This window comes from Thunnus thynnus, chromosome 11 (assembly GCF_963924715.1).
Source record: "Thunnus thynnus chromosome 11, fThuThy2.1, whole genome shotgun sequence".
Lineage (NCBI taxonomy): Eukaryota > Metazoa > Chordata > Actinopteri > Scombriformes > Scombridae > Thunnus > Thunnus thynnus.
Genome location: NC_089527.1, coordinates 461,943 through 478,796, shown reverse-complemented (window position 1 = coordinate 478,796; position 16,854 = coordinate 461,943). Strand labels below are relative to the sequence as shown.

The 16,854-nt window shown below is 39.7% G+C and overlaps 1 protein-coding gene and 1 long non-coding RNA gene across 2 annotated transcripts in view; one reads left to right on the top strand and one right to left on the bottom strand.

The window, feature by feature from the left end:
* Positions 1-5,519: 5,519 nt before the first annotated feature.
* On the bottom strand, positions 5,520-9,609 carry LOC137192200 (uncharacterized). Its single transcript, XR_010930538.1, has 2 exons — positions 9,044-9,609; positions 5,520-5,890 (listed from the first exon to the last, which is right to left on the bottom strand). It is a non-coding gene; the product is annotated as an uncharacterized lncRNA (long non-coding RNA).
* Positions 9,610-13,509: 3,900 nt separating this feature from the next.
* The window catches only part of LOC137192195 (titin-like), a 213,923-nt gene continuing 210,578 nt past the window's right edge, over positions 13,510-16,854 (top strand). Inside the window, exon 1 of the mRNA XM_067602711.1 lies at positions 13,510-13,690. The gene's annotated coding sequence lies outside the window, so the exon portion shown is untranslated. The remainder of the gene's footprint in view (positions 13,691-16,854) is intronic.

Here is a 16,854-nt window from a genome sequence, read left to right as displayed (position 1 = left end):
TCATCACCTCTTCAGACCTCATCACCTGTTCAGACCACATCACCTGTTAGACCTCATCACCTGTTCAGACCTCATCACCTGTTAGACCACATCACCTGTTAGACCACATCACCTGTTAGACCACATCACCTGTTCAGACCTCATCACCTGTTCAGACCACATCACCTGTTAGACCTCATCACCTGTTCAGACCTCATCACCTGTTCACATCTCATCACCTATTAGACCACATCACCTGTTCAGACCTCATCACCTGTTAGACCACATCACCTGTTCAGACCTCATCACCTGTTCAGACCTCATCACCTGTTCACATCTCATCACCTATTAGACCACATCACCTGTTAGACCACATCACCTGTTCAGACCTCATCACTTGTTCACCTCGTCCCACTTTGGCCCTCAGACCTCCAGCTCTGGCGTCATCATCCTCATCTAATGAAACTCAACAACAATAACACAACTTGACTTTTCATGTTGTTTCAGCGTGAGGGGTCTGGCCAGCAGCTGCAGCTGTGATGCAACAGTGCTGCAACTCTGCTGCGACGTGTCGATGCAGAGTTAATGAGCTGTGGTTGATTTCAGCCTCCAGTCCAAACAGCAAACAGGCAGCAACACACAGGAAGCGGCTGCTTCCCAGGAGAGTAACATATGAATCACTGCTGACAGATTGACATCATTTTATCAGCTGTGGTCATGTGACGTGAGTCAAAGTCTAGAAGTCATTCAAGTTAGCTGGAACGCTAAACTGGAAGTTAGCAAGTCTAGGCCAGAGGAAGTCTCTAATGAGCATGCTCTATGGGTGCATTGGGCCCGTAGAGCAGAACAACATGATTAAAGATCATTTACAGGATTCTCCTTTTAAAACCAAACAAGAAACTTTTAGAGACACATTTCCAACCAACTCATGGAGCTAACATTAGCATTATTAGCTGGCTAGCCACAGCTGATCAAATCTGACGTTTCAGTAAAACTGATGATTGTTGGCTAGAGATGAGAAGTTGATTTAGTTCATTTCTGTCTGAAATCAAAGACAAATTGTTTCAAAATGAGTAAATCTGCTTCCGTTATCATTATGGGCGTTTCCAACCACCTTTCACTCACATTTTCAATTTGTGCATAAAAAGTCTGACTGGTCACTGTAATGTCACCGATTGGTGTGTGGGCCGCCATTTTGAAGTCTCAAATTTAGATTTGACTGTCGCCATCTTGGATTTGACCATTGCCATTGGAGCCAGAAGTGACCATATTTGGATGAGAAGGTGGCGCTGACCCTAGAGGTAGCTGCTAGCTTGGTTAGCATGACGCACAGGTTACAGTCTATGGTTAGCTGTGATAACGCTAATGCTAATTTTCGCTAGCGAAAAACAGGCCTAAAACCATTAGAACAAAATGTTTCTTACCAGAAAAACTGAACATCTGACTCCTCGGAGAGTCTTTTAGTACAACCAAACACTGAACAAGACTTTTTTAAGCTTTTTAGGCAACCAAAATGTTGCAATAGACCAGACTAGCATCACGTCACCAAGGCCACGCCCCCTTGTGGGGGAAAGCATCATGCCTTACAGAACAAGAGAAACAGAAAAATGCCAAAAAGCTGTTGTGCAGCGGGTGGTAAAACAGATAAACACACAAATCCAGACCTCCAGTTCCCCATCCTTCCTGGAAAAAGAAAGGGATCCAAAAAGGAGAGCTTCATGGCTTCAAGCTATCTGGAGACAAGATAAGGAGGGGAAGCTATGGGACCCAGTGTCTTCCCATGTATATGTATGTGGGAAACACTTCATAACTGGTAATGTAAACTTTTTTTACAAAGTAACATAACTAGTCTTTACTAGTTAAGACTTAGTACTAAACTTTAAAACAAACATGTGTAGATGCCGGGATAAGCAATGTCCGGCCACTTTGTCGGGTCACTGATCCACGTGGATTGAGGGAGGCTGAAGGGGCATCACAGCCGACTGATCAACCTTAATTTACTAAGCTATCACAAATGCTCAGGTTCAGGCAAGGTAGCATAACAATTACTAGACCTGTCTATAAAACAAGGGTTTGTTTAACACAAAAAGAATGCATACAAATTCTCTGCTAAAGACACGTCAAACTGCATTAACATCTACAGGATCTGAGGTTTTTTATCCTCCATAAAGGGGCCATGACGTTTTGCAAAGTACCTGTATGTGCCGGTCTGATCTATTAACTTTCAGTGGCAGCTACACCTTCAATCTGTGATTCTGGCGTTACACCATGATTACGTTGCATAACCAACGCTGTCGCCATAGTAGCGACTTGACAATCACAAGGTAGCCACACCCTGAAGCATACGCTGCTTTATCGTCTATTTTACTCTAGATGGGACCATAATTTACAAAATGAACATCATGCTGCTTTGAAGAGGACTTGAAACTAGTGATTGAGGCCATAAACTCACTAGGAAAGTGTTTACTGAGGTAATGAATCCAGTGAGAAGTAGGGTCATTTTCTCATAGACTTCCATAAATTCAGACTTCTTTTTGCAATAGTTTAACAGCACTGACTTGAGAATTAGCACCATCTGTTGTTTATCTGCTGATATTCGTGGATGGAAACAAACATTCATCCAAACATACATTTTATCCTGAACATTTTCTGGAAATTGAAGTTAAAATTTGAGCTACATTTGGATGAAACTGACTACTGTAAACAGTCAATATATATATATATATATATATATATATATATATATGGATATTGGTCTAGCATGTAGTGTAAATCTTGTAATCATTAGTTTTTACAGTTTACAGAGGTAATTGTGCAGAGCTGCAGGACTACAGGGAGCCTGCAGGCGGCGGTGGTGGTCTCAGCAGGCCTCCTCACAGCAGAGGACAGTTTCTCTCTGGACTCTGCAGCATTAACTGTCCTGCAGCTGTTCTCTGTGTGACACCTGAGCCGCCAGCTGAGACGGCTGCAAAACCCCCGAAACACAGAGACGGAAATAGATCAGCAGCAAATCAGCCTCCACTAACACCACTAACACCAGTAACACCAGCAACACAACCTCTCTGTGTCTCTTCATATATGTTTCATACTTTACTGAAGCTGCGCTACGCGTCCTGCTGTTGGACTTCAGACACATCACGCTCTAAACTGACATGTTCACGTTTCTGACCGTTTGAAAGTGTGTATTTTCACTCCTTGTTGGCTCTAAACTGGGATGCTCACATACATACTAAACCTCCTACCTTCAGTGTGGAGTAAGATGGGACCAGTGTTTAATTTGTCTCACTCTTATCTTTCTCTTCTTCTCTTTTTTAATAATTGTTAATATGTTATTATGTGCTCTAATTGTAACTAGAGCTTGAAGAAGCCAAACTTCACTGCCCTCAGGGTTGCTATCTGCTGTGTTGCTGTGCATATGACAATAAAAGCTCTTTACCTCATCAGCAGTGGCGGCTGGTGAAAATGTTTCCGAGTGGCACTGTGTCAAGCCTGGCAGATTTCTCTGTCAAACAGTGGACACTTGTTTCGTTGTCGATGCCATATATTCCCGAATTTTCACTGAATTTCCTCCTATTAAATACATAAAATAATACAGGGAGGGTGGTGCTACTAGCCAGCTGACTTTCACTCAGGCCAAGCTGTTAGAAATAAATAAATCAAACAGATTCAAGACCTGGTCAACCTCGCATTGTGAAATATTTGATTCTTCTTGAAGTTTGGTGACATGGTGACACACAGGGCTGGCTGGGAATGTTAGCTGTTGAGCTAACCGCTAACATGCTAGAAGAAAACACAAGAGCGAGTCGAAGTGAAATCAGAACTTCTGAAAACCTCATTTAAAATCCTGCTGACACTTTTCCAACTTTTTATCCGTAATCTTCTGTCTAAAAACACTAAAAACGTGGATTTAACAACACAACGTACTGCTGAGTCAGGCTGAGTCATTTACATTATTATGAGTTACTTTAGAGGAGTGTGAGTTTTATGAATATGGTAGAAACTTAGTTACAATACGGTTATTACAAAAGTTTAAATGTCTGAGAATATGGACAGTAAACTCCAGGAACGTGCTGTTCCAGGATGTGAGATCGTGTTGAGTTACAGAAGCTTTTACTGTTTTCTCTTCACTGGACCATTTACTCCCTCTCACATTTAGTTTTCAGGACTGTTTTTCATTTCATTCAATAAAGAGTCACTGACGATGAAAAAAAACTCACCGAGTTTGCTGCTGAGTTAGCATGCTAGCTGGGCTAACCGTTTCCACAATTCAATTCAATTTTATTTATATAGCATCAAATCACAACAAAAGTCACAAAAGTCAGGGCACTTTTCACATAGAGCAGATCTGGAACAAGCTCTTTACGAGGGGTTTGTAGTCCTCCGTCTCTTTAAATAGTACATATTTCTTAAGAGAACTAGTGCAGAGCCCGTTCAGCCTCCAGCCGTTGCTTCAACACATAGAAAAATTAATACAGTTAATTTTAGGTGTGAATGAGTATAAACACCAACAACATGAAAGAAAGTAACATCCTATAATACACAGATTTTATAAATAATCAGTACTCTAATGGTAAATAAAAATTCTTTTCCTGGAGTCAGTAGAGCCCTGAAGCTCTCACTGACCGTTGGTGTATTCAAAGTTTATTAATACTGAATGTATCAAAGGTCCAAATTTCACCAAATTCAACAGTGTACTCCCTTTGTTCACCAGTCATGCACCCACCAAGTGTGGAGTCGATGAGCGGTTCAAGAGATACGTGAACGACATACAGACAGAGATTCCTTCCTTTAGCAGATAGGTGTTTGTAATGCTGTATATATTCATTTAAATCACACTTTAGTTATCTTTAGTTTATTATTGTTTTTCTTCTTCCATAAGTTTTTGCAGATAGACACATCAGTCCATGATTCCATGATCATTCCACATGTAAAGCATACTGTATGTGTGCCATCTTGGGTTTTTTACTAAACATATTTTTCTTTTGGCACATATTTCATCCAATCTTCACCAGATTTGGTATATGCCATTTTTAGATGAGCCTGAACAAAACTTATGTTGGTTATGTTTTTGGCATTGCTCACCGTTTGTCTGTAATTTACCAAAATTTTAAAGGCACGTAACGGGCCGTAACTCTTCAATGCAAAATTTGATTGCAGCCAAATTTAGGAATGCAGTGTCACCCACAGGGGGCACTGCAGTAACAGTATAACATGTTGTTGCTACAAGTCTGTTGTATTTGATAAAATGAAACTTGGTGCACAGCTTCACCATGAACATGTGCGCAACATATTGAAGCATGTAACCAATAGCTCCACCTTGCAGCCATTATTAAAACACCACCATATATCTTGAGCACATTACCACAGATTTTGGGTGGTATCTTCAGACGTAAATTGCCAACACTTGCTGGGACTCTTTCGGAAGTTGAGCCGGTGAGCAGCAGCTGCAGCAATCACAAGCAGGAAACATTACGAATTCATCAGAAACATAACAACATCAATATGTCTTTCACTGAGTGATCAAACCTTTGACAAAATAATAACCATAAATTACTGTGTTTTTATTTCACATTTCTTTATTAGGATCTCAGAGTAAAGCACATGTTTCTTGCCACATCATGACTTCAGTCTGACACTGTCATTACTACCATTTTTTTCCTTTGCTGCAGATAGTCTCTCCATCTTTGTCAAGAACCAGTCGACCTTCATTTGTGAAAGTCAGGCGCATCGTAGTGCTGCAGGCCATGCGTCAGCAGGTGTCAGAGGCTCAAACTGTCTTGTGTTCTTTGGTGTACATAACCAGGTTGTTGTCCTTCTGCAGAACAATCCGAAATGCATATGAACCGTTTGTTCCTGTTGCCCAAATGCAACACTCGTCATCAGTGGAGCGGGTGACAAAGTTGCCGTCTTCCTGTTGGGTCAACACATTGAACGTTAATAGACAGTGAAGCTGAAATATGGTAATAATGCTGGTCTGAAGTACACTTAGCAAATCTAATACAGTTGGTTTCAATAAATCATACTGGACTGATCATCACATCCTGAATGGACTTTGTTTTTTGTTGGACTTCTTGTGTTTTTCGGGGTTTCCTGTGTTACACCTCCGTTGTCAGGTCCTTCTGAGGGCTGCACTACGAAGCGAGATTAGTGGGTTGGCGAGGTGTGTTGAGCCTGCAGGGTTTTCAATGTCATGACGGTGTCTCTCTTTTAACCAGCTACATCACCATGGTAACTCTCTGGTAACCAGCTACATCACCATGGTAACTCTCTGTTAACCTGCTACATCGCCATGGTAACTCTCTGTTAACCTGCTACATCGCCATGGTAACTCTCTGTTAACCAGCTACATCACCATGGTAACTCTCTGGTAACCAGCTACATCACCATGGTAACTCTCTGTTAACCTGCTACATCGCCATGGTAACTCTCTTTTAACCAGCTACATCACCATGGTAACTCTCTGGTAACCAGCTACATCACCATGGTAACTCTCTGTTAACCTGCTACATCGCCATGGTAACTCTCTGTTAACCTGCTACATCGCCATGGTAACTCTCTGTTAACCAGCTACATTGCCATGGTAACTCTGTTAACCTGCTACATCACCATGGTAACTCTCTGTTAACCAGCTACATCGCCATGGTAACTCTCTGTTAACCAGCTACATCGCCATGGTAACTCTCTGTTAACCTGCTACATCACCATGGTAACTCTGTTAACCTGCTACATCACCATGGTAACTCTCTGTTAACCAGCTACATCGCCATGGTAACTCTCTGTTAACCTGCTACATCACCATGGTAACTCTGTTAACCTGCTACATCACCATGGTAACTCTCTGTTAACCAGCTACATCGCCATGGTAACTCTCTGTTAACCAGCTACGTCGCCATGGTAACTCTCTGGTAACCTGCTACATCACCATGGTAACTCTCTGTTAACCTGCTACATCGCCATGGTAACTCTCTGTTAACCTGCTACATCGCCATGGTAACTCTCTGTTAACCAGCTACATCGCCATGGTAACTCTCTGTTAACCTGCTACATCACCATGGTAACTCTGTTAACCTGCTACATCACCATGGTAACTCTCTGTTAACCAGCTACATCGCCATGGTAACTCTCTGTTAACCAGCTACATCGCCATGGTAACTCTCTGTTAACCTGCTACATCACCATGGTAACTCTGTTAACCTGCTACATCACCATGGTAACTCTCTGTTAACCAGCTACATCGCCATGGTAACTCTCTGTTAACCTGCTACATCGCCATGGTAACTCTGTTAACCTGCTACATCACCATGGTAACTCTCTGTTAACCAGCTACATCGCCATGGTAACTCTCTGTTAACCAGCTACATCGCCATGGTAACTCTCTGGTAACCTGCTACATCACCATGGTAACTCTCTGTTAACCTGCTACATCGCCATGGTAACTCTCTGTTAACCTGCTACATCGCCATGGTAACTCTCTGTTAACCAGCTACATCGCCATGGTAACTCTCTGTTAACCAGCTACATCGCCATGGTAACTCTCTGTTAACCTGCTATATCGCCATGGTAACTCTCTGTTAACCAGCTACATCGCCATGGTAACTCTCTGTTAACCTGCTACATCGCCATGGTAACTCTGTTAACCTGCTACATCGCCATGGTAACTCTGTTAACCAGCTACATCGCCATGGTAACTCTCTGTTAACCTGCTACATCGCCATGGTAACTCTGTTAACCAGCTACATCGCCATGGTAACTCTCTGTTAACCTGCTACATCGCCATGGTAACTCTCTGTTAACCTGCTACATCGCCATGGTAACTCTCTGTTAACCAGCTACATTGCCATGGTAACTCTGTTAACCTGCTACATCACCATGGTAACTCTCTGTTAACCAGCTACATCGCCATGGTAACTCTCTGATAACCTGCTACATCACCATGGTAACTCTCTGTTAACCTGCTACATCGCCATGGTAACTCTCTGTTAACCAGCTACATCACCATGGTAACTCTCTGATAACCTGCTACATCACCATGGTAACTCTCTGTTAACCAGTTACATCACCATGGTAACTCTCTGTTAACCTGCTACATCGCCATGGTAACTCTCTGTTAACCTGCTACATCGCCATGGTAACTCTCTGTTAACCAGCTACATCGCCATGGTAACTCTCTGTTAACCAGCTACATCACCATGGTAACTCTCTGGTAACCTGCTACATCACCATGGTAACTCTCTGTTAACCAGCTACATCGCCATGGTAACTCTCTGTTAACCTGCTACATCGCCATGGTAACTCTCTGTTAACCAGCTACATCGCCATGGTAACTCTCTGTTAACCTGCTACATCGCCATGGTAACTCTCTGTTAACCAGCTACATCGCCATGGTAACTCTCTGTTAACCTGCTACATCGCCATGGTAACTCTCTGTTAACCAGGAGCAGGTTATGATCTGAGTTTCGGATTAAATTAAATCGGCAATAAAGTGTAAATAATAAACCGTCCTTGTAACACTGCTGCTACTGCAGCTATTAGAACCGATTAGAATATTGATTACTCTTTTATCAGACTTATCATTGATTTGATGTCATATTGTAAATTGGGTTGTTGTGGGATTTTGTTACAACATATCAAACTGTATTTTAAATAATAAAAAAACTAATAAAAAACAAAAAACTAATGAAGAAATACTTTGAACAAAAATAATAAAATGAAATTGATTAGTCTATTGGTATTTATCACAGATAATATTAAATCTCTAATATTAATATCACTTTGGTCAGAATCTAAAGTGGTTTCCACTGATCCTTCATTCTGGGACAGAATCAGACAGTTTAATGTTTAAATCTGCTGCATCAAGTTTAAAGTTTTAGAGCTTTTGATGTGGGAGGCACTGAGTGGTAAAATAAGTACATAAACTAATTACGTAATTAATAAATTAATGAATTAGTGTTTTAATTAACAAATTTACACGATCAGCAGTTTTCTTCCAGCATTCATCTTTCTCCTTATTTGCAGCAACAGTGATAATATATTTATATTCTTCATAGCTCTCCGTTATAATGACCTGTTCCTCCTGACTGAAGCAGGCGACACGTGATTGGTCCATTTTGTGCGGAAAAAGAGTCAAATGATGCCAAATTCCCCTTTTTATGGGGAGACACACAGAGCCTGAGTTAACAAAGTTCATATCCGCCGTCGTGATACCACTGATCTCTGACGGAGAGTTCAGGGTTTGTGGAGCCAGAACACACAAAGAAAGCCTGGACATGTTGAACTGGCTTCGTAGTAAAACCCTCTGGTCATGTGGGTTTGCTTGTTATGGTTTGGGTGGTGGGTTTAGAGGACTGCATTTTCAGTTAGCTTGTAGTGTTGTGTGCTTCAGTTTGATTCATGCTGGGTTGTGATTTATAGTTTTTTTCTGTGTTTTGTTTTTCTGTTTCCCTCTTGTGTGTTCATGTGCTCCTCCTCACACCTGCGCTCTCGTTCTCCTCCCAGCCTATCAGCTCGCAGCCTGCCCTGTGTCACCTGCTCCTCGTTGTCTGATTAGTTTAGTTTGTATTTAAGGTCTGGTTTTCAGTTGAGTTTTGTTGGATCATTCTTTTGTTCTGTGCTGTCCTGACCATCGCAAGAATAAAGAAGGTTTTCGGTGTTTGGGTCCATTCACTCCGTGACACTGATTTGAAAACGGCACATGAGGTTTGTCATTTTGTGCTGCAACAATCACAAAATATGGAGGGACAAGAACATGTCTCTCATTTTAAAATGATGTATGTTGTGTATTTATACAGCAAGCTCTTTAATGTCAATATGAACATAAAGTTTGACCATGTAATAATTAACTGATATAGATATTTGTTTTGGTCGCCCACCTGGAAGACAACCTTGTTCTTACTCATGATTCTTGCAACAAAATGCCTCTAAAGGTTCAGTGAGTCAGGTGTCCGTTCTCTCAGTGCTGAAAGCTTTGTATGTTTTGGGCATCAGAACACCCAGAGATGGAGGTTAAAATTAATTTGTATTGTTGGTCTTATACAGCCATACTTTCAATTTTATATATATATATATATATATATATATATATATATATATATATATATATATATATATATATATATATATATATATATATATATATATATATATATATATATTATAGTACAAGCACGTCAAAACTGTACTGAAGTAGAATAAAAGGAGGAAAGTCAACTGCTGAAATTTCTGAAATAACTCAACCTCCCTTTTTGCAAATTAAGAACGTGCTATATGAACCTAAATATACCTATATAACTTACCAATTAAACCAGCCGAACAGCCAACTCTGTAAAATGTCCTGAATATAAATAAACCGTTGATGCTTCTCTAAAGATTTCCATGTGTATGAAATTCAGAGATGTCAGTGTTTCCTCCTACAATGTTTGTCTGTCTTACTTCTTTTTCCCTTTTTGGAAGATATTTTTATTCAAATTTTACAGCAGTTACAGGATTTTCCAAACAACAATAGCCCCCCCCCCACAACTGTCTGGCAACAGCAGAGAGGATAATAGTAATAACAAAAATTTAAATAAAAAATACATAATAATAATAATAATAATAATAAATCATAAAAGTCACATGTGATAGAGATAGCATCTCCCAGTAGAGGGAATGAACCCTGAGTGTAACATATTACAGAACCGTTACTCACATACTGACCACTACTAACTACAAGAGTAACGTAACATACAAGGAGGCACAGATGGAATCAGGTAAAAACATAAATTAGAAAAATAAAATGAATGAATAAATAAAATAAACTTTGCAAATTGCCTGGACCACAATATAAGTTCAGTGGCTATAAAGTGACTCAGTCCCTGTAATCACGCAGGTTACAGCCTCATCAGCAGGAAGCAAAGCATTAAAGAAGGACGTAAACGTTTCTCCCTCCAAGAATCGTCACCTTATTGAGGCAGAGGGTCCGGACCAAGAACGATTCATGGACCTCAACCAAGTGGAATTTCAGGAGTGTGGGAACCTCGCACAGAAGAGGGAGACCGGGGCAGCCTCCTGGAGCCAGACCTGGGAGCTCGCTGGCGAGCATCTGGTGGCCAGGTCTTCCCATGAAGAAGAAATAACATGGAGCCGCTGCACTGTGAGCTCGTTGCCAAACAGGCAGGGACCTAGGCATGCTGATCCAGGACATCGTAAACTAGTTCTAGGGACGTGGAACATCACCTCCCTGGTGTGCAGGAGGTGGAGCGGTACCGACTAGATATACGCACAGCGCCAGCTATGCTGGTACAATTTGCCTGTACTTTACTTGAGTATTTCCAGTTGATGCTACTTTCTACATTTCAGAGGGAAATATTGTACTTTCTACTCCACTACATTTATTTGACAGCTTTAGTTACTTTTCAGATGAAGATTTGACACAATGGATAATATAACAAGCTTTTAAAATACAACACATTGTTAAAGATGAAACCAGTGGTTTCCAACCTTTTTGTCTTTTGACGTCTTACAAAAAGCAGTGTGTAGTCGGGGTCACATTTCACATGTCTATGAGTTGTTAACAGCTCCACCAAATAGTGATTTTTCCCTCTAAACTTCTCACATGCTTTCATTTCAATAAATGTTCAAATGATCCAATATTTCAGCAAAAATCAAAGATTAGAGAAAAAGTCCAAAAACTGAAAACAGATTTGTGTATCAGAACTTTGTTTTTTCTTCTTTCCTCTCCCATTAATCATCTCACCACCCCTCAGATTTATCTGCTGACCCTTTGGAGGGGCCCGACCCCTAGGTTGGGAACCACTGGACTAAACTAGCTAACTGTATATAAAGTAGTGTAAACTAGCTCCACCTCCAGCAGCTACAACAGTAACATGCTGCTCTAACACTGATGCTTCACTATTAATAATCTAATGATGTCATATATAATAATATATCAGTCAGAGGGACCAAACCACTACTTTTACTGCAATACTTTAACTACATCAAGCTCATAATACTTATGTACTTTTACTGCAATACTTTAACTACATCAAGCTCATAATACTTATGTACTTTTACTGCAATACTTTAACTACATCAAGCTCATAATACTTATGTACTTTTACTGCAATACTTTAACTACATCAAGCTCATAATACTTATGTACTTTTACTGCAATACTTTAACTACATCAAGCTCATAATACTTATGTACTTTTACTGCAATACTTTAACTACATCAAGCTCATAATACTTATGTACTTTTACTGCAATACTTTAACTACATCAAGCTCATAATACTTATGTACTTTTACTGCAGTAAAGAGCTGAAGAACAGTTGAGTAACTCTTCCAATAAAACAGAAATGATTTGGTGAACATGTTTGTTTGTCAGAAACTACTGAAACTACAGTTTTTTAGTTTTTTTCTTAATATATAGATGTGCAAACCAAATTTTAAGAGAAAATGGGCAAGAAAAATTCACTGCCGTTACAGTACACGTTCATAAATATCCAAATAATGTTCATGTCTTAAAACCAAACACGTCTCCTAGAAATTAGATTAATCTTCCACTGAGAGACACGTAACGCTGCCTGAAGTTTAACTGAACTGATGAATCTTATTTCCTTTAAACAAACTGTAGAAATGAAAATGTTTGAGGAGATAAACTGTGAATACTTTTTAAGTTAGATAAGTGACCTTTTGTGAAACCCCTCCCCCGAACAGCTCTGGGTTCACACACATGTTGAAGGGAGGACGCAGAGCTGTGGGGATCATAGTATTAATATTATCAAAAGTACTATTAGAAGTATTATCAGCTTCCTGTAGCTGATCAGCCGATTGATCCTCCGTCCCGCTGCTGTCTCTGAGCTGCAGACTGCATGATGGATGATTGACAGCTGAGTGATGGTTACCAAACCTTGTTACCAAACGGTGACAGAGCAGCTGACTGTTTACATGATGGTTACCCCGGTGATGGAGCGGCCGGCTGTTTTCATGATGGTTACCATGGTGACGGAGCGGCTGTGCTGTTTACGTGAAGCTGAGGTTGAAACTGACTGAATACAGTGTGGTAAATATACAGCGACTGAATAAAAGCAGTAGAAGAAGAGAGTGAGGTTCCTGTGTGGTAACAGCAGGCTGGTTGGGGGTTGGTGGTGGTGGTGGGGGGGGGGGGGGGGGGGGTTGACAGACAGGGACAGCCTCTGACTCCTTTTGGTCAGCAGCTATTTAATGACTCGGGTTGTGTTGTCACGGCAACGCAGAGAAGCTGCAGCTCTTTATCTTCACTAATCAAATGTCGTGTTTTTTTTTACTGAGATGTTTTTTAACGATCACAGATCAATCAGAATCAAAGCCAGATCAACACTGATGGGGGGGGGGGGGGGGGTTGACTGACAGCTCAGAGGTTGCATAAATGGCTGCCATGTCCCATCATGCCCCCCTGAGTGGCTGGCGGGCCAATGGGGAGCGTCGGTGAGGTGATGATGCAGGTCCCCCCCCCTGCTATAAAAACCTAAACCTCCATCTGGGCCCTCCTGAGCAGTTGGAGCATTCCCAGCCTCGCCTCGGGTGGAGGGGAAGCAAAACTACACGGCCTTTCACTGTGTAGTTTTGTTTTATTTGGGGGGGGGGTTTTTGAGGCTCGACCGTTCTCATCTTGGATTTTTGCTGGAAAAGCTTTTCTGGATAAGGAGACTGTTGCTGGTTGGAGTCGTCTGGGCTCCGTCCCATCAGTCCGAGGTGAGTGTCCCACATGTGTGCGATGACCCGCCGGTCCGTGCCGACCTGAGCTTTAACCGGCCTCGGATCAGAGTCGCAGAGGCTTTCAGAGTTTTTGTGTTGGAAGTCTTTGGGGTGATGTTGGACATGGCCGCGTGCAGCAGACTGTGCAGTGATTTAGAAAAGCCAAGAATAGCCGCTGATAGCACTGCAGTGGCCTGTCAGCTGGGCGGCTGATGGCTTTTTAAGGGAATCAGCAGCAGGGCTATCACTGTCACCTCCAGCTATGTGCCACATGCTGCTGTCAATCACACCGCAGGGGTCGGGGGGGCGGAGGGGGGGGGGGGAGTATTTTCAGCCACTGCCTTATCTGTCGCCCAGATTCCAATCTGTAAATATCAGCTGAGTTTATTTGGTTTGTTCCAACATGGAAAGTGAAGTTTTCAGGAGTAAAGTTGTGTGCGTATTGATTGTTGATTGATCGGTGTTGATCGGTGACGACTGCAGAGAGAATCTGAGAAACTCGACGCCTTCACCTCCAATCAGCTGACAACGGTGAAAAAACACAGCAGCTGTCCTGATGAGGCGTTCGGTGTCGCAGTCGCTTGTTCTGATTGATTATCAGCTTCATTTGACTCTTGAGGTTGTTAGAAATTGATTAAACCGTCAACAACAGTTCAGGTTGTTAGTTTCATGTCTTCAAAGTCTCCAACTTTCATCACAAAGTTTTCAGTTTAAAGATGTTTGTCTGTTAAATGTTATAAAGATGTTATTATATATTACATATTGTGGTCACTGACAGATGTGTCGGTAAAAAACTGGAATAAATTACAGATAGTTTGGTATGTTGTCGTGATATATCACATTACAAACCTTCCGGACGCTTTGTTTTTATATCACACATATTTATTATATTTACATTTTATTCATATTTTTATAGTTTTTTAATCATATGTGGCTTCCTTTTATAATCTGTTTTCCTTAACGTGCATTTCCATGTGATCAGCACCGTTAATTCTTCAATTTCTACCAAATCTGTGTTGTTGTTTTTCTCACTATTGTTTAATACAAAAAAATTATTGTTATTGTTAATACAAACATTATATTATTATTATTATATTATTATTATTATTGTTGTTGTTGTTGTTATTATTGTGTTTTTTAAAGGTTATTGCAGGTTCAGTTCAGGCTGATGACATCGTCAGTCAGTTTATTTATAGAACAGATGTTTTTAACACACTGAATGAACTTTACAGAGAAGTTAAAATGACAATAAACAAACTCACAACAGACCAAATAAAAAACTATTTTATAATTATGTTAATAATTAAACCTTATTAATTAAACCTAATTAGATAGTTTGCCTGTGAGCACTCTGGACTCTGGATTTAAATCCTCTAATTACAAAATGCAATGTACATTAGATTATGTGAGGTTACCTGAGATTAGCTGAGGTTACCTGAGATTAGCTGAGATTAGCTGAGATTAGCTGAGATTAGCTGAGATTACCTGAGATTACCTGAGATTAGCTGAGATTAGCTGAGGTTAGCTTCTCTCTCTCTAGTTACAGCTCCGTTCACTATTTGTGCTGTACAGCGAGACACAGCTCCGTCCAAGTTGTTTTGACAGAGTCTGAACTAGCAGCCAATCCCAGCATGCACCTCTTCACAGATCAGAGTCTCTGCTGGTTGTCAGCAGCCTGAAACCAGAGTCCAGCAGGACCAGGACCCGCAGCCTGACCGTAGTCCTCCATGATGCTTCAGTACTTTAACAGCACAACACAGTAAAACGCTGTTCATCTGAACGTCCACGTGACAGGAAAACCTCGTATCTACTGCAGTGATAAAGTGCTTCATGTCAGCGGGGAAACCTCGTATCTCCAGTCTCTAAACATTTAAAGACTTTATAGAAACACATTTTATTCTGTTACGTCCCTTTTTTCCTTTAACTGCTCATTTACACTCAAACTTATTCTGTGAGCCTCGAAACTGCGTCATGAGCTGCTGAATACGACTCGATAATAATATTACATTAGTAATATAATATTATATTAGTATTTAACTGATGATAAAGTATTTATTATTAGTTAAATACTTAATTATTAGTATTTAATAATAACGTATTTAACTAATGATAAAGTATTTAACTAATAATAAAGTATTTAATAATAAAGTATTTAATAATAACGTATTTAACTAATAATAAAGTATTTAACTAATAATAAAGTATTTAATAATAAAGTATTTAATAATAAAGTATTTAACTAATAATAAAGTATTTAATAATAAAGTATTTAACTAATAATAAAGTATTTAATAATAAAGTATTTAACTAATAATAAAGTATTTAATAATAAAGTATTTAACTAATAATAAAATATTTAATAATAAAGTATTTAACTAATAATAAAGTATTTAATAATAAAGTATTTAACTAATAATAAAGTATTTAATAATAAAGTATTTAATAATAAAGTATTTAACTAATAATAAAGTATTTAATAATAAAGTATTTAACTAATAATAAAGTATTTAATAATAAAGTATTTAACTAATAATAAAGTATTTAATAATAAAGTATTTAACTAATAATAAAATATTTAATAATAAAGTATTTAACTAATAATTAGACACAATAGTTAGACACGGAGTTCCACAAGGTTCTGTACTTGGACCAATTCTATTCACCTTGTATATGCTTCCTTTAGGTAATATTATTAGGAAACACATAAATGTTCATTTTTATGCAGATGATACCCAATTATATTTATTTATCAATGAAGTCATATGAACCCAATCAGTTAACTAAACTCCAAGCATGCCTTAACGACATAAAGACCTGGATGACCTGCAGTTTTCTACTATTAAACTCAGATAAAACTGAAGTTATTGTGCTTGGCCCTAAACACCTTAGAAACACATTATCTAATGATAAAGCTGCTCTGGATGGCATTACCCTGACCTCCAGCACCACCGTAAGGAATCTGGGAGTTATCTTTGATCAGGATATGTCCTTTAACTCCCACATAAATCAAATTTCAAGGACTGCCTTTTTTCACTTACGTAATATCACAAAAATCACATCCTGTCCCTAAAAGATGCAGAAAAACTAGTCCACGCATTTGTTACTTCTAGGCTGGATTATTGCAATTCCTTATTATCAGGCTGCTCTAACAAGTCTCTAAA